The sequence below is a fragment of the Rhinolophus sinicus genome, chromosome 15, assembly GCF_057876585.1.
Source record: "Rhinolophus sinicus isolate RSI-liver-muscle chromosome 15, RSI-T2T, whole genome shotgun sequence".
In the NCBI taxonomy this organism is placed as follows: domain Eukaryota; kingdom Metazoa; phylum Chordata; class Mammalia; order Chiroptera; family Rhinolophidae; genus Rhinolophus; species Rhinolophus sinicus.
This window is the reverse complement of record NC_142515.1, coordinates 43,313,682-43,332,692: the sequence shown is the minus strand read 5'-3', so window position 1 is coordinate 43,332,692 and position 19,011 is coordinate 43,313,682. Positions and strand designations below refer to the sequence as shown.

Sequence of the window (19,011 nt, the reverse complement as noted above, 5' to 3'; positions counted from 1 at the left end):
TAAGAGCATCCATCATCTTTGTAGTCTCTATGTAGTAAGCGCAATTCTTGATAATCTATTGATTGATTGAAACTCTGTTCTCACTCAGGTTGTTTTTTAAAATGTTTGTAGTAGAAAATAATCTGAAAAAGTGATTACTCAGAACATCTGTCAATAAAAATCAAAGTTCAGCAGTAGCTAATAGCACTCTTTTCTGCCTTGTAGTTACCTCTGCAACCTCACTGAGTACAACAGAAAGTTGCACTGATAAAGTAGTCCAGTTAAAACTGGAAAGGAAGACAGGGAAAATTAGAGCTCCAAAATCATGAGCTAATTCCCAAAACATCTTAAACTTGTGCCGTATTAAGAATTATACATATTATTAACACCTGGAAGTCTAAAATGGATTTTTTTTATACATGCATGGTTTTTAGTAGAATCCCTTAAACAGCTAATCTAGCCACAAACATATAGAAATTTCACATACATATCCAGAAGTTCTGACAATACTGCTGCCACTCTCCCATGTGACAATTGACTAGGACAGAACATCAGCTAGCACCTTTAGAGATGACTTTTCAAATATTCCCTTTCGTCTGAACCAGGTTCATTCCTCATTATCTTCTTGAGCCCTGATAGGCATTTGCGTTTGCAACTCCTGATAAGTAGATTCCTAACTTTATTACCACTAAATACAATTTTAAACAATAGAAAATTGCAAAAGAATGTAAATATTTTTAAAGCTTGACCGCACTGTCGCTTGGCTAGTCTTGTTTGCAATTTTTCAGTCATATCTTTCTTTATTGAACATGTATTGAGCATCTTATTTGTGTAAGACAATATGCTAGATGCTATACATAATGTAAGATACTGTCTTTGCCTCAAGTTATTTGTGATGTGATTGGACAGGTTACAAAAGAAAGTTCTGTCTTCAAACTTCTATTGTATAAAGCATTAAAATGAGGCTCAGAAACTTTATATAACTTACCCCAAACTACAGAAACTAGAGCTTATCTTTCCCCATCCAGGAACCTTTGTTTTCGATCAAAAACCTTAAATTACCTAATATTTGAGTGGCACTGTGTTCTGGATATAATGTTCTGTAGGGCACAGTATTTGTCTTCAAGAAATCTATGTTCTACTAGGATTGCAAAGACGTTAACCAAAGGATTCAAATATTTGGCGCCATGTGATGATACGCGGGGCAAAGAACCTGCCATGACACTCAGACATCACTTCCTGGGCAGGCGTTTGGAGAACGCCCGATCCCACCTCCGAGGTTTGAGCAAGTCTTCTACAGACATCATCCTCGACTTAATTATTCTAACCCTAAACCAAGGCTGTGAGCCAGCTGATAAGAATTGGGGTTTTCCCCCAAGAAAGCCGACATAATTCTGACCAGTGACCACAGGGTAAGTCTAAGTAAGGAAGTAGTGGTGGGGGTGTGAGAGAGGGAAGAGGGAAAAAAAGCAAACAGACAGAAAGTCCCAAAGAGAAGGGAGCTGAAGCAGGTACTCAAGAGCCACAGGCAGGCTCTGGATAAACTTCAGATTCTTTTGTCCCTGCCCTGCCAGATTCCTAAACCCACATGAAGATTTTGCCAGTATTGGGGGTCAAGAGAGCTCAGTGAGAGTCAGATAGTGACCTTTGTGTGAGTGCCCTGAGCCTATTCACTATATGATCCATTCTTTCCCTTCCTCTTGCATTCACCCTCCCCCATCATACTTGATCTGTATTGCAGGTGAGGGGGAGCTGATCTGTGCAGTTTGCTTTTCCTGAGCTCCAGTGTCACTTACTGCCTTCTGTGATTGGCCAATAGGAGGCATTGACATGAGATTGTGGAGGAGATGGGGAATGGGGAGAAACCTGAGGCCACAGCTCCCTCCACCTTGAATGGCTTCTCAGGTAACTGATGGGTCCCTTCTCTGGCTTTAGCTCCTGCTGGACAAGGCTGTCATGGTTTCAGCTACTTTTAGGTGACCCTGGCTCATGGGGCCTTACCTGTAACTCTGCCTCCCTTACTTCTCTCTCTGTTGATAAACCCCTGTTTTGCTCCTAGCTTCTCCATCACCTGTATAAACAATTCCTGTATTTAATTTCTTCTCTTGTAAATACTTAAAGTGGTTTCTGATTTCCTTGCTAGATCCTGATATACATATAAAATTGATACATTAACATGGTGACTTGCCTAGTAGTACAGTTACAATATTCAAGAGTAGGGCACAGTTACTAAGTCTTTTCCCCCTCAATATGCAGGAATTGCATAAATGACTATTCAAAGAGATCTATCTCACTGAGCTTCGGGAAAAAACTGGGCCACCAACTGAGTAGCAGCAATTGCAATATGAATCCATTGTTCTTCAAGAGTGTTACAAGCAACCAAGTGCCCCACAGTCATTATATCATTGGCTCATCATCTACGAGAAACTGCAAGTATGTAATGTGCACACAGCTTAGCCCACAAACTTGGGTGTGCCGAGAGCTCTTGCCATTCACGAGTTTATTTAAACTAACAGAAAATGTAAAGAGGTAGTGAGAGGAGATAAAAGTAGAAATGTTTCTATTGAAAAAAAGAGGAAGGCAGAGATGAAAGTCAGAAAGAGAAGGAAAAAAAGGAGCTGCTCATGGGGGTGCGGTGGTCTGTAGGACAAAGCACTCAATCCCCACCAGGGAACAAGAGAAAGAAAAGGAACGACCAAGTGGCCAAATAAGGAAGCAGGAAAAGTGCTTGTTCTTCCTTATTTAGGTTACCCTCATGGCTTCACAATGTAGTCAAAATGCCCACATTTTGGAAAAACAGACATTCTCACACAAAAATTCAAACCTGCGTCTCACAATAAGCAGAATGATTTGCAGATTGACTTCCTTTCTGCAAATCAAAATATAAAAAGTTTCTCTCTTTTAACATATACAGTAAAGGACAGCTGACATACTAAATTTCTTCTATCTCTTGGATTATGATTTATGAAAACTCATACACACACAAATGTATGCATATATGAAATGTATCTATACATAAAAATTATAGAAATTATACAACTGTGCAATTTCTAAGTCAAATCATCTTTGTCCCATCTTCCAGACCCTATTTTTCAAACACATACACACACAACCTCCCCTCCAAAACTTCTCAATATATTTTTAAATAAACTCACTTTATTAATAGCAGTTGGACTGAGATTTTATTATAGTCTATATTCACCTGCATTGTTCCATTAAAAAGGTAATAAAAATGCAGGCACATGCTGCAAATACTAAATTAGACAAACAGCTGTGCTTTTTACATTGTCCTGCCGTAGAAAAAAGGTACCCAAGACAATCCCAGCAGCTGGCATCCTCTACATGGTATGCTCATTACCACAAGTAAATAAAGTCAGTAAATTACTGGCAGAACACAGGGGACCATAATGAGTCTAGGAAATAACGCTTTCATCAAACTCTCTGCACATTGTATATTGCCTGGACAAAAAGCAAATAAGATGATCAATGGAGAATTAATATTTTAGTCAAAGAGGACTGGAGATGAATGCATACTATAAATTATTAACCAGCACTTGTACTTTATCCCCTTGGCACAGCGTGAAGTAGGCTTCTAAAGAAACAGGATACATATCTTCTACTTACCTAGCAATATTTTCTTCAACCAATGAATAATATTCATTAAGATGCGCATTTCTGAGACATTCATAAGAAAAATTTATACCTGAATTTCTCTATTTTTCTGTAACAGAATATAAGCAAAACATAAATATTTCTCTGTTCTTATTTATATAAATAGATGTGTGTGTTATGTTATATGTCTATAAATATTACTGTTCTGCAGCAGGGAAACAATCATTGGGCTGGGAAACAAGACCCATCAGTTCTGGCTCTCCCTTGGCTATAACCAGCAGTGACACTTTAACCTCCAGGACCTCAGTTTTTCTCAACTGTAAATTAAGCGGTTGGATCACAGATGACCTTAAAGGACCTTTTCGGCTTTAAAGTTCTGCTTAAGGGCTTCATAATAAGCAGTAGTTAAAAGAACTAGGAGATAATTGCAACCAGTGCTGTAGCATAAAATTTTTTTTTAAATATAAAAATTGCTCAGTTCTTTAAGCCAATAATATACTGGCACAGAAGAAAATATACATGTACATATAAAAGAATGTGTACATATAAGTTGCTGTTCCCTTCATGAACAACAGTAGTAGTTAACCAATAATCGTACGTTTAAGTGAAGGAGTTCTATATTAACATATCAGTAGCACACCATAAAAGTTACACAAGAAATTATTAAATAATTAGCATTCAAACTTCAAGAAATAGTAATACTCGAAATATTGAGCAATCACAGACTTGCAATTTCCTGGATATGCAATTCTACTAAATGAAAGACAAGGCAGCATTCACTATCTGCTATAGGAGACCCTAAATGAATGACTTGGAAACTGTTTGCCAGGAGTTCACCACAGAAGAGAGAGAAACATATATCTCTTACAACAATACAAATCGGGCCTGGATAAGGTTATTTATAAGCTAAAGAGAACACAGACAGGGAGACCCTGGGGAGAGAGGTTGTTCTGATCCTTTAGGACTTGTTTTGAAAATTAAGGAGAAGCAGTGGCTGTGACACAGGAGAAGGTTAATACTTTGGAAAGGAATCTAGTAATGTCAGAGCTTAGACAAGTTTGGAGACCATCCAGTCCTATCCTCCTATTTGATAGATACAGAAGTTAAGGTCAGAAAGGGTATGTACCTCGCCCTGAACTAAGTATTTGGCAGAATTAGACTAGAAGTGAAGTCTTCTGACTTCCTGTCCAGTCTGCTTTCCCTCATTGCTTCCCTTTTCTCTGTGTGGGTCCAAAACAAATTCTTCTCTGACTGACTTATGGCAAATGGTCCTCCTGGAATGAATAGAATATACTGTTGCCTCTCCCTCCCTGAGAAGTTCCTCCCAAGCCATAAAGTGTTTCCCAAGCTGACTAATGCTTTGCTTGGTCAGAGTTGTTTTTAAGCTGTCATTCTAAATATCATCTCCCAGTTGAGTGATCTGGGAACCAAGCTACTCATTTCCACTGACTTTACTGTGTTCCTCCCAGAAAAGAGCCAGCATGATGTAGGTCAGTGACTCACTGACAAGTATCACAAAAGAGAACAGGAGCTCTCTGAAGGACTTGGGGTTTGATGTTAGGTGGTCTATAAATCTCTCTGTGTCTCCGTTTTCTTATCCGTTACATCAGGGCAAGTATTCACTTATTAATAAATTTCCAAGACTGTGGAGATAGAAAATAATTGTTAATATTTTTTTTAAAAATATGATTTCACAGATACAGACTTAATTTTTCAAGTAGAGAGCAGATCTTAAAAATTATTTAGTTTATTTTCTCATTTCATGAGAGAGAAAAAAGAATCAGAAAGATTTTGAGATTTTTTTTCAACGTCACCCAGCTAGATGGTTCTAAGTCCAAGTTGAAAAACTGGGCCTTTTGACATGCCGTCCACTGCGCTAGTCTCTATGCCATGTTGCTCACCCTATTCAAAGTGCTTCATAAATGTGACAATATAGACATGTAAAATAACATATTCATATTGAGTCTTGATAAGACACAAGATGGAAGTCTCCTACACTATCAACATAGAGTTCCCCCTGCCTTACCTCAAATTAATTGTGTTCCTTGTAAATTATGTGGTAGGCCTTACCATATAATTTCAAAAACAAAGATGGATTGGGAGTCATCTCCTACAATCTAACAATTCTGAGATAATGAACCTTGGTCATGATGAGAGAGGAATTAAATGGAGGAGGGGCTGACTGTCCTAAAACAGTGGTTTATGAGGCTGGAGTTTCACAGACCACAAAAGCAGCTCTAACATTATTTCCTCTCATTTCCCCCTTCAACAAGAGAATCAGTAGACCTCTCTCTCACCCACTTCCACACATATCATTTATTTAAACTTGGAGTTACTTGTTGGTGATTTAATTCAGGCTCCAAATCCTGGGACAATACCTGGATGAAAATGACAGGTGTAGAGAAACAGACCTGAAGCCTCAAGGCTCTAACTCTCCACTGGGACTAGTCATTATTTGGTACTTGCCTGAAGGCTGCTCCTCCCCAAATCCCTCAAATATAATATTCTCTTGAGGAATAAGTTCTATTCTACTCTTCCCCAATATGCTCTGCATAAAAGTAGTTTAAAACAACATAACAGGAAGTGGATTCTGGAGGAGACATTACCCAAGCTCTGCTATTGAGGGAGGAGGGAGGATAAAGGTAGGAAGAGGGCTGGGCTGAGGCTAGCTATCCACAGAGGTTCTGGGAAGACTAGGCTAGCAGGGGATGGAAATACCTTGGAGGAGTTAAGCTGTTTTCCCTAGTTAGGTTGGGCTTGGGGACCAGAACTGCCTCTTAGACCACTCTTCTCTGAACAAAACAACAGAAACATTTCAAAATAAGAAAAAAAGGATTCTTCTCAAAGACAAGAGTCATTTCACAGACTTGAAAATCAGACCACACTTAAGCTCTGTCTGCAAAAATAATGGTTTTTCCTGACATTTTAAACAGCACAACTTAACAGCTCAATGTTGCATTTGACATTTAAAAACTCATCCATCTCCAAGAAGCTTATTGGCAAGTCTTCTCAGTTCCCAGAATTAGCAAATGCAGTGTGCAAGTGAACACAGTCTACAAGAGCCCCGAAGACTCTTTAAAAAGGAAGCCCAGGACATGGAGAACTAGCTGTTACCTCCACTGAACTGGATCTGCCCCGTACCTCAGCCCTGCCAGCCCACTGTCTGTAAACCATTTACCCTTTTCTGTTAATTAGCGTCCTCATGACAAGAAGGAAGAAAAATCATAGTCTCAGCTTAGTAAACTGCTGTAGTTATGAAGATAACTGTACTAGATAAAGAGAAAGAAATTACTCGGGGCACCTAACAGAGAAACAGATATTCTGGAGCGAGATTGCCTCAGAGGGAATTGTGGCTACTCTGCAAATGACAAAGTGTGCCATCTTGAGCAAACTACTTAACCTCTCTCTGACTTGGTTTTCTCATTTCTAAAATGACATAGTAATGGTACCTATCTTTATATGATTAAATGGGTTGTTAAGATGATTAAATGAGTTAATGTTTGTAAAGTTCTTGGAGCACCTAGCAGAATAAGTGCTATCCAATTGTTTGTTAGAAAATAAGTGACATGTATGTATTTTTAACTTTTTTCAGATCATTTGTGTACTGATTCTCACTGTATGTGATCTCAGCCTAAGCCAATCAAAGCATCATATCACATTTCTCCTGGCCTCTGTGATTCCTTTGTAGATGACACATAATCCCAATGAGAGCCAGTAGGATGATATGAGACTACTTCTGGGACCTCTGACTCTTATGTACCGAACCTGACTCTGAGGAGGCATAGAATCTGGAGTTGCTGCCATCACCTTTCAAATACGAAGGAAGAATCGGTCTGAAAATAACAGAGAGAAGTAGATCCATGATAGAGAAAATGGGTTGTATCAACATTATTTGAGCTCCTTGATCTGGGATGCCTAAAGCCAAACCTCCCTTAGACTTCTTAATTACATGAGCCAATAATTTCCTTCTGTTCCTTAAATTATTAGGCTAGGTTGTTTGGGTTTTGCTTGTTTAATCACTTGAAACTGGGAAAACCAAACTGGTACAACTTATAATATACCTCAAGGCCCGTAGTAGGTATCATGGCAAATATAAATATATTTGCCAGGTCACTTAACTTTTCCTGGTCTCAGTTTGCTCATTTGAAAATCCAGAAATTGAACTAAATAATATTTATGAACCCTTCCAACTCTAAAATTTTATAGCCATGTCTTAAATTAAGGTCTTCTTGGCTACCTTCAAGATTGTTCTTAAGTTCGCTTTTTCCATTTACTACAAAGCCAAGAAGAATAATTCTAAAAAATGATTTATTTGGTTTTTTTATTTTTGGTTGTTTTATTTATTTTTTTTTTTTTTGGTTATTGGTCACTTTTAAGGCAGAGAGTGAGAGGGAGAGTCAATCTGTGATGACTTTCACGAATTTGTAACAGTTTTGCCTCATTTCATACATCATAATTGGAGTTATGCACCTACTTTCAGGCAGGAAAGACACAGGTTAGTTTTGGGGGGGAAAAAAAAAAAACTGTTAAGAAACCCTGCCAGTCCAGAAACTAGCTGAGATTATGGCAGTTCTCTGCAGTTAGCAATAGAGAACTAAGTGCAGAGGAGATTGTCTAGCCATCATCTACCATGATACCCATTCGTCTTCCCCTTCGCCCAACATACTCTATGCTACCCCAGAATGATTGCTACTTTATGTAAACATTGTATAAATGGGGAGGAAAAAGTCAAGAACGGTGATACTCAATGTAGAATAGGTTTACAGAATAAAAGACAGTATGATAAACCCTGTTAACTAGAGAACACCTAGCAATTGAACTCAATTATTCATAACGTAATTGATGATTGGAAGAGAAAGAAAAAGGACTACTTCTGAACAAGTTAGATAGATGTCTCCTCATCCAAGATTTAAAGATCATATACATAATTCATAAGAAAGATCTTCAACGTATACAACTTAATTTTAGACATACTTCAGGTGAACTGATACTCATTTCCAAGGCTACAAAAAAGTAAAAACATTCACTTAATAAAGGAGTGAGGAAAGGAGGCAGAAAAACTATAAAATGCCAATGTAACTTAAAATAAGAACCATAGCCGTCCAAGGTCACTTACCTACACCTCAGTAACACTTGCTAAAGTGTATTTATTTTTATTTAACAAATACAGAAAGAGTGCTTACTGTGTGACAGGCACTATTCTAAGTGTTCTACAAATATTACCTCATTTAATCCTTATGATAACCCTATAAAGTACAAAGAAGTTAAATAACTCGCCCAAGGCCATAAAATTCATTATTGGCAGAACGAGATTCAACCCAGGCAGTCTAGCTCCTGGGCCCGTTAGCTTAATTACCACACCACAATGCTGCACCCGCCACTGCTGTAGAGCAAACATAACTATTTTTCACTTTTCATGATGAACACCATCAACAAATGTAGAATAGATAGCTGACATAGTCTGTGCAATAAAGCCAAGAAGTGCAAAATTCAGTGTGAAGTATTTCCTTCCAAAGTAATGAAAGCAATACTATTAATATCATAACATTATAATAATAATACTTGGTCTTTAAAAATAAAAACTTGAGGTATCTGGGAAGTTCATGAACCTGACCTCCTCATCCCCTGTTAATGACAAATAAGCAACAAAGCAAGGTTATATTTCAAATTCTTTCCATTCTAAGCAACAATCATTATCTTGAACCTCTATATTGAAATTTGCTTTCCCTACAAAGTCTCTAAATACCAAGGCAAAAACACACAGGCAAAGAAGAGAAATCATTAAGTTATGGTCACAGAAAAAGTTGCAGGGGCCTTAAAATTAAATCCCCACGTGGTAATGGGATTATGATTATCAGAAGATTTTTTTCTAAGTAAAATAGTAAACCTATCATATTTAATAATATAATTTAAATACTTAGGTCTAGGCTATGGGAATGGAGAATATGATAAAGAATGAGAAAAAGTTCTGGTTTTAGTCATCTCTTCCTTTATGGAACAAATAACGTCTTGGAATTCTCTGGAACGTTTTTGTTCACATTGTCATGTTTATACCAACCTCTTTTACTCTTGTATTAAATTTCACTGCTAAACCACTGATTATATGGTTGGCTTTATTCAATATTTTAGGAGTAGTGGTGTGTGTGTGTGTGTGAGAGAGAGAGAGAGACAGAGACAGAGACAGAGAGAGAGAGAGAGAGAGAGAGAGAGAGAGAGAGATAGAGATTACATTGTGTGTGGCCAAAGCAAAAACTATTTACTTTTTTAAAAGAAATATCAATAATGTGCACGCCAAGAAGGCAGCCAAAGTACTGGCTATAGAAGCAAGCCAGAGAAAATAGAGCCAAAAATAATCTGGCTGAAAGAAGGAAAGCTGACAGAAACAATGAAGCTGGTGAATGTTTCATGCTAAGACCATTTAACCTTTCATTACTATTACATGTGAATTCCCTGTAAATTCTTCAAGACCCAAATTCCACCCACATTTACACATGTGAATTGAGGACCTGATTCTAATACATAATTTCGATATTTTATACTATTATCAGTCAGTATTTTTGGTGTTGACTCTTACAAGCCCATCATCTTTCCTGAGCAAATAAGTGACTGTTACAGAAGTCTGTGCACGGGATTGAGTTAATCATATCTTTTATAACGTTCTAGAATCATTGGTCCATGCAAGGCCCTTCTTTCCATCACCCTTTCTTCCTTCATCTCCATGCCCAATACCAGCCCCAGTTGTGGCACCTGATGTATTTAGATATCCACTATCTTTGTAAAATGCATACTGTTATTTTGTGTTAAAAATAAATGTTTATAATTTACATAACTGGTATTATTTTATAGAAGTGAGTCCTCCTATTTTTTTCACTATCTGCTATATTTTTAAGATCTATCTGCACCGCAGTATACACATCGAGTTTGAGTAACATCCCATGGTAATAATGCTACACAAATTACTTATGCATTCTCCCAGTATGGTTCCCTACATTATTTCTAATTCCCCCCAACCCCATCGCTATGAATAATGCTGGGATAAATATTCTCATATATCAGTCCTCTGTGAAAAAAAAATTAATCATAGACTGTTCCAGGGTTCTAACACTTTTATTTCATAGCTGAGGATTCTACATTGAAAGAGGCTAAGAATTTTGTAGCCTGCATTCAAAGGAGATAAATCATCAAGTTGCGGAAAAGTAGTTAGCAGCAAGGGCCGGACCAAGACTAGTTCTCTCAACTTTCAGACAGCATGCTCTAGTGCACTGAACATATCTATCAGGTGTATAAGATACAATCTTTTAAAATTAAATATTTTTCATCACACAGGTATTGAAGGTGGGTATTGAAGTGGATTATTCAGATCAATTCAATTTGCTATATCCTAGAAATCATAAGTTCTGAATATGTTACTATATTCTACTAACTGATAAAAAGGATAAAATCACAAGCTAAGAAAAAATAAGTTGGCATCGGTGCACAGTGGTTCATAGTAGGCTGCAGTTAATGTAATATATTTAAAACTAAAATGTTGGGAAATAATCCAAACCCTACCTCCGACCGGCTGTGTCGTTTGTTATTTTTGTTTCAAACGCTTCCGAAGGAATGTGAGTCTGATATCTTTGGGGAAATGTTTTGTGCTTCTGAATTCCACCACCAGGAAATGGCCTGATTTGTCATTTTGCATCTTCTGCACTGGGCCCTCTAGAGCCTTTGAACAGAGTCATTTTTGGAATCATTGGTAGGAGGCTGGAGTGATAGAATGCAAATAGCTGCATCTCCTTGAACAGCTTGCTTTACTTCTGTGAGCCTGTTTCCTCATCTAAACATGAAGGAGAGTCTAGCATGTAATAGACAAAAATAAAAGGTATCATTTTTCCTTATCCTTCTTTTTAGCTAAAGTCCATGAGTTCAACTACATATGATAACAAATGTGCTTTCAGTCTTTTGTTATGACATAAAAATAAAATATAAATGACTTTATTTTCTGCAATAGATTGCTTCTTAAAATTAGTAAAATATTGTACATGATGTTTGCAGAAGCAGATTTCCATAGAACTGATGAAGCCACAAACACTGGTTGTTGCGGGGAGTTGTAGAGTATTCTCAGTGAGGAAGGGAAGGCAGGTTGTGCCTGGAAACATTACTACGTGTTTCTGGTAAATTGCCTAAAGAGATCTGAGAAGAAGAACTGGTATCTCTAAATCTTCAGTAATTTGTTATGATATTTTTTGCTATTCTAAATAAATATTCCCTTTTATACTTAATTTTGTATTTGTAATTTTATATTTGTGTTCTTTTTAACCCCTCCCCCAAATTGAATTTAAGTCTACTGTGATTAATTATATCCACCCTCCAACCAAGTATTCCTTTTGTAAATGTAAATAAATGAATATAGTTCTTAGAATAAGGCACACTAGTTACAGCATGTCACTATAGAACTAATTTGCTTTACAAGGCAGGAATTCTTCTGGTGGTTCTAGTTCAAACTAACCAAGATAAAACTACATGCTGATTTTCATTTATATTACTACTCAAAATAATCCATTCTGAAAGAGGAAGAGGTATTTTTACAGTTCCAATGAGACCAACTATAATCTCTATGTAAACGAAGTTGTTTTAGAAAGTATGAACAAAAGAGATGAGAAATTTGTGAGAAATCAGTAATAATCGTTTCTCTTCTGAGTTTAGATAGTTGACAAGACCTAAGAAGAATTTAAAAGAAAAAAAAAGATAATCCAGTTTGGTCCTCAAACACAGAACAAAAAAATCAAGGGTTGGAGACATTCGTTTCCAGTGGTGAATTCCTGAACATACTGCCTCTTTTTGGGCACAGGATGCATTGTTGGAAATACGGTAGAATGAGTCAGATGGAGTCAGGAAGGGACCTTATAGAGCCAGTCAAATTTTACGCTTTAAAATAAAAAAAGCTAAGGCCCCAATAGAAGTGTGACCTGCCTAAAGCCACAAAGTCAGATGAGGCAAAACACAGGCCAGACCTATGACCACAAGTCTGGAACAGTTTCTCCCTTACCAAACTGAGTTTTCATACTCATTTGAATGCTTTCATACTTCAGTGCCCAGCTGGGAACTTATGGTAAAAAACATGTTGCAATTTTTGCTCTACTAATATTAAATTGTATGATAAAGTTACAATAATTAAGATAGTGTGCATTGGGGCAAAGCCAGATAGAGACCCATGGAACACAATGGGTGCCTAGAAATTAGACCCACACATATAGAGAATCTTGATGCGTGAAAGTGGTGGATTTGTGGATTAGAAGGTAACAATGGCCAATCAATTGTGCTTGAGTAAATGGTTATTCGTAATTTAAAAAGTGGATTACTAGTTCAAACTATACAAAAACACACACATTCCAGGTCCAAAATGTAAAAAAATAAAATAAAACTTCAAAATGTTTAAAAGAAAAATGAAAGAATGTGTTTATGACATTGAGATAGGGAAGGAGTTCCTAAACAAATTACAAAATCACAAACCATAAAAAAAAAGATTTGTTAATTCAACCACATTTTAAAATACAATAATATATTTATATAGGCATATTTATTTGTAAAAATGTATTAAAGTCTACCGTTAAAATCTGTGTACTCTATTTTTGTTTATTATACTTTAATTTTTTAAAGTTTAGCAAAAAAAAAAATAAATAAAAGTGAAGAGGTAGGCCACACTTTAGGTAAAGATATTTCAACATCTATAATCAACAAAGGATTATTATTCAGAATACATAAATTACTTCCTCAAAGCTAGGGAAAAAGATGAATACTCAAATAGAAAAATGAGCAAAAGATATGAACAGGCAAGTAATAGAACAAGAAACCCAAATGGCCAATAAACAGGAAAACATATTCAAACTTACTGATCACATGTAAATGAAAAATCTTAATGAGAAACGTTTTACACACATTTAATTAGCACACTTTAATAAGCCTAGTAAGACCAAGTATTGGTGAGAGAATGTAGTGTACCAGAAACTTTTATACATTACTGGTGGGGGTAAAATTGGTAAAAATTACTTAGGAAATATTCATTAAGTTATGCACAAATGCCATAATTCAGCAATCCCTTGCTAAGTAAATACCAAAGAGAAATTCTTTTATGTGTTCACAGGGAGACATGTGCAAAATAGTCATAGGAGGGTTGTTTGTAACAAAAAAGTAAGCAACCTAAAAGTCTGAACAACAAAAGAACAGATGAATAAGTTACAGTTAAGCAATAAGATACTATATGGTTGTGAAAATAAATGAACTGGAGCTAAATGTATCAACACGGATAAATAGCACAAAATAATGTTATATGGAGAAGAGGAATTTACAAAAGGATGCTTACAGTATAATTCTGGGTCATAGTCTGGTTTTATCTCACCACAACTGGGACACTTGCCAGGGCATAGTGTGGGCCACATACAGAACTATGGAATATGGTCTGTAATTATTATTTCTAATATCACCTTGGCTGACCTCCAACTCTTAGGGACAAGTCCAAGCAGAACATATATAGAGGTGAAACGAATATCCTCAGCTGACCCAAACAGGAAGAGAAGAGATAGAACTTCATCTGTACATGACCCAAGAAAGCCATGTATAGATAAGGACAGGGCCAGGCTCGCCCAGACATTTTTAGGTAGAAAAGATAATAACATACATGCCTCTGAGTCACATTGCCCCAATCTGGACTTTAAGCTTGATGTACAGTTGTCACCCTGGGAACTCCCTTCACCATCACCCTGGGGAGTCCCTTCATCTTCCCCGAGTTGTGTATCCTACTTTTGGGATCCTATGTTTTCCTTTTTCTTCATTTACTAATTTGTGTTGGTAGAACATATCATCCACAACTTTCTAAGAACTTATTTTGGGGGGAAAATGTCTTGAGTCTGCAGATGTCTTGCCTTGACAATAGTTTGGCTGAATATAAAATTCTAGTTTAGAAATAATTTCCTTCAGAATTTTGAAGGCATTTCTCTACTGTCTTCTAGCTTCCAGTATTGTTGTTCCTTAGGATGGGTCTCTTTCGATCCATTGTGCTGAGAATTCATTATGCCCTTTCAATTTGTAAAGCTTATGTCTTTCAATTCTGAGAAATAGTCTCGAATCATTTTGTTGATAATTTCCTCCCTCCCATTTCCTCTCTTATTGCTACTTCTTTTATTCAGATTTTGGAACTCTACCCTCAGATCTTTATTTTTCACATCCTCTCTTTTCTCTTACTCCTTCTCTCTGTCTCATTTGTGAGTGTGTGTGTGTGTGTGTGTGTGTGTGTGTGTGTGTGTGTGGTGTGTGTGTGTGTGTGTGTGTGTGTAGTTTATGGGATAATTCCTCAACTTTATCTTACATTTCTGTTGAGTTTTCATTTCTGTTATCATGTTTTAAATTCCCATGAGCTTTTTGTTTTCTCTTAAAATTGCTTTTTTATAGATTTCTATTCTTATTTCATGGACACAACATCTTCTCCTATGTCTCAGGGGATAAAAACAGTTTTCTTGAAATTATCTTAACTCTGCATAACTGCCATTTGCTACATTTTCCTTAGGTATCTGGTTATTCTTGATTACCTGCTCGTGTTTAAAGGTGAAGCAGGGAAAGCTTATTGGAAGTTCTGAGCATACGGGTGAAGAATCCCTGTAATGGAGGAGGGGCTTCCGTGCAGGGTTATATGGCTGGACCATCTGTGGGGAAACCTCTGATGCAATATCGCTAGGTTTTTTTCTCCTTCACTTGTCAAATTCCCCAGAGATGTTTTTTTCGTTCTCCTGCCTGCAGAAGAAGGCTTGGCTGCTCAATGAGAGAAGAGAGCTAGGGGGTTTTAGCCATCAATACATACATTTATTTAATCAACACCCTTCTTTCAGGTATCATATCCACACTCTCAGTCAATTGTGCTTGGTTTTCTCCAGCTCAGAGACTCTGTTTCGTCGTCTCCAGAGAACAAGTGTTCACGGTTCTGCTGTGGTAGTAATGGAGACCTCGGGATCTAAATGCTTCTTACCAATCCTCTTTAGCTTTCAGTCTATTTTAGTTTAGCCCTTGCTTCCCTTCTCCCCTCAAATCCCATCTCTGATGCCACCAATTTCGAGGCTTTTCAGCATTGTGTGGTACAAATCCAATTGGCGCTCATCTTTTCCCAATATCAATTTAGAATTTGGTTTTCTCAGGTTTACTAAGTCAATTCCCACTCATGCATCTATTTTTAAGCTTTTAATATGCTATTGCTGTGGATTCCTCTTGGCATGTAAACCATCATACAAACTAAGCATGGTCCTGAAAAGAAAAGATCCACTATGAAGGGTCTGTTATGTGTGATTTGTAGGTAGATTCTCACTGTTCAGTTTGGGGAGACAGTCATATTCTCCTTGCCACTGTAGGTTTATGCCCTCAATTAAAAATTCCTCTATGGAATTAAGGAGGGATTGAAATTATGTGTGTATTAAAGTCATCATCTTTACCTGGCACTGTATATAATAATATAACTACTGTTTAACTCTTCATATCTTTTATCTATCTGAAGTATCACATAATTAATTAATGAAAAGTTTAAGAAGCTACACTAAAGTCATGAAGTTTAAAGAGGCATCATCCTGCCTGTCTATACCTAGATACCTTGAAATTTTTCATCTGTATTTAGACAGGAAAAATTATAGAGCTAGAGAACATGAATTCTAACCTCCCCATTTATTTTCAAGAACAGCAAACTTCCCAGGGAGTTCATGTGATTTTTTCATGAACATTAGTTACAAACTAGAATTATCAATAAAATCTCCTGATTCTGGGTCAAAGTTCTTTTGCTAAGTATCCAGAGACCTCAGTCTAGTGTTTTTTCACGGTAGAATAAACTGTTTCCCCAAATATTCAGTTATTCTGTTTATTGTTTTTTCTACTGATTAGTATTCAAGTCATTTAAATTTCTTAGTGATTCTAACAATCACACCATAATCAAGAGGAACTTAAATTCACAGACATTGCTTGAAACAACCAACTAGCTATTTCAATGTGAAAAGTATATTCGTAAATAAGTGACCAAATGGGAAAGTCTTAATCAGTTTCTCATAGCTGGTTAATCTGGACTAGTTCCCACCTCCTCCTTCACATTTTCACTTAACTAATGACGTATATATTACATTTAACAGATACAGTTTGCCTGGGTGTTTCACTTGGTTTGGGGCGCTAGATGTTAAGTCACATGTTTCCATTGTTCCTACAGATGTCTTCAATTTTATACTGAGACTTACATTTCCATTCTCATGGGTGATGTGTTGCAACTTCCCCTCTGCTTTCCCATGTTGCCTTGGGAACACAGCCATCTTAGGGATTCAGGAAGCACATACCCAAAAAAGGATTCAATTGTGAAAGTTTATTCCATTTAAGCAAAGTTAGCTCCCTGCCTTTTTTCCTTCACAAGCTAATGTGCACAATAGCTTATAAGGTAATTATGCATTCATTTTAAGATTTCAAGAATTGAGGACTCAGCCAGTTTTTTCAAAGCAAAGAAAATAATCAGATAGTTTTCATATCCCAGAGTTTTAAAATTCTGCCAAGTAACTCCATAAAATGTCTAACACACACACACACACACACACACACACACAAACACAACCTGAGTTACTAGGAAAATATTTCTGAATAAATAAATGAATCTTCCAGAATGTTTTCACTTATCCTTTTTTTCCACAGAAAAAAATTAAAATCCACTTACTCACTTTCACTTCAAGAATCTAAACAGAATTTGTAAATGCGTGAGTAAAAAGCAAATAGGACAAGCAGAGAAAGATTCCACACCTCAGACACATTTTTAAACTTAGCAGCAGCAACACATCCTTAAACACACACTATTCTCTACTGATTGTGTTAATAGATCTTAAATATTGGATAGTTTGAGATTAAATATAATGCTGGAATCTGAAACCAGAATGCGAGATGATCCTCGATTTGTGATTTTAAATGTGGGCCTGAGGTAACATTTGGCAAGGCTTTATTTTTACCTGGTATGGTCCAGAATCACCTGCTGTGGTACAGACAGGAGGGTGAATAACCGGTTGGATAGCAGCTGCCTGCCATTAAATTCATCTTCTCCAAACCATTGGGACAAGTTGAGAATGCTATAAAACTCAGCCTTGCGCCTTCTCTAGTTCAGCCTCTCAGGTTCAGCCCAATATCTGCAATCTCCATCCTTCTCCTAGAAATAGAGAACAATATTTCTTTCATGAGAATTTTATGTAGATTACGAAGGAAAAACAAAACCCAGGGCAAAAACAGATATATATCCACACAGACTGGCTCCTGCCTGCGTTCTTCCGATTCTCGACCTTCATGTTTCTTTAAGGGGTGAAACCAGAAATAATAGCTAGTAATTATGAAGCATTTTCCACATCCTAGGCTCCTTCCATATGCTGTCTCATTTAATCTTTGCACGCACTACAACATAGATATTGTTATCCCTATTTTATACTTGAGAAAATTGATGCATCGAGAAATTAAGTAACTCTCCCAAGGTCACTCAGACAGCAGATGGTGCGCTACATTCAAACCCTGACAGCCTAAATCCAGAGTCAGCACACTTATCCCACGCTTGACTGAGAAAGAATCACCTCATAGTAGTGGTTAGAACATTTTCCCCCAATATCAGAGGCCTACTTTTCATTAACCCCTAAAACTTCCCTATTTTACTGCTGGGCACCATGTTGAGACTAATTTGGATCCTCTATGAGAGTTATCTTGTGAAAAATAACTTGAGTGCATAAATCATAATAAAGATATGAGTATTTTTATTTTTAAATCAACTTGATTAAGTCATAATTTTTATACAATAATGTGTATTATTTTGACAAACATATATACCCATGTATCCTCACCCCAGTTAAAATATACAATATTTTCATCATCTCAAGAAATTTCCCTGAGCTCTTTTGCAGTCAATCCCCCCATAACTCCCACAATTAGCCCCAGGAAACCATCGATCTGCTTTTTACCATTAAAGATTAATTTTGACTATAGTTGTTACTTCAGATAAATGGAATCATACGGCAGACACTCTTTTGTGCTTAACTTTATTAGTTTGGCATGTTTTTGAGATCTATCCTTTTTTTTTTGCATGTACAAATATTTAATTCCTTTTTACTGCTAAGTCTTATACTGAGTGAAGTATAATACTGAATGAAGATATACCGACATTTTTTCATCCTTTTACCTGTTGATAAACATTTGATGCTTACAGTTTGGGCTGTCATAAATAAAGCTAGAAGGAACATTTATGTGTAAGTCTTGGAGTAGAATTTTCTGGGTCATATGATAAATATATGAGTTTTCCAGTTGCTTCACATCTTTACCAGCACTTGGTTTTATGGCTTTTTTAAATTTTAGCCATTCTAGTGAATGAGAACTGGTATCTTGCTATTTAAATGTACATTTCCT

The 19,011-nt window shown here is 36.7% G+C and overlaps 1 long non-coding RNA gene across 1 annotated transcript; it reads left to right on the top strand.

Annotated features, from left to right (window-relative positions):
* Positions 1–1,258: 1,258 nt before the first annotated feature.
* Positions 1,259–7,844, top strand: LOC141572799 (uncharacterized). Its single transcript, XR_012498294.1, has 3 exons — positions 1,259–1,391; positions 1,721–1,884; positions 7,280–7,844. It is a non-coding gene; the product is annotated as an uncharacterized LOC141572799 (long non-coding RNA).
* The last annotated feature ends 11,167 nt before the right edge of the window (positions 7,845–19,011 follow it).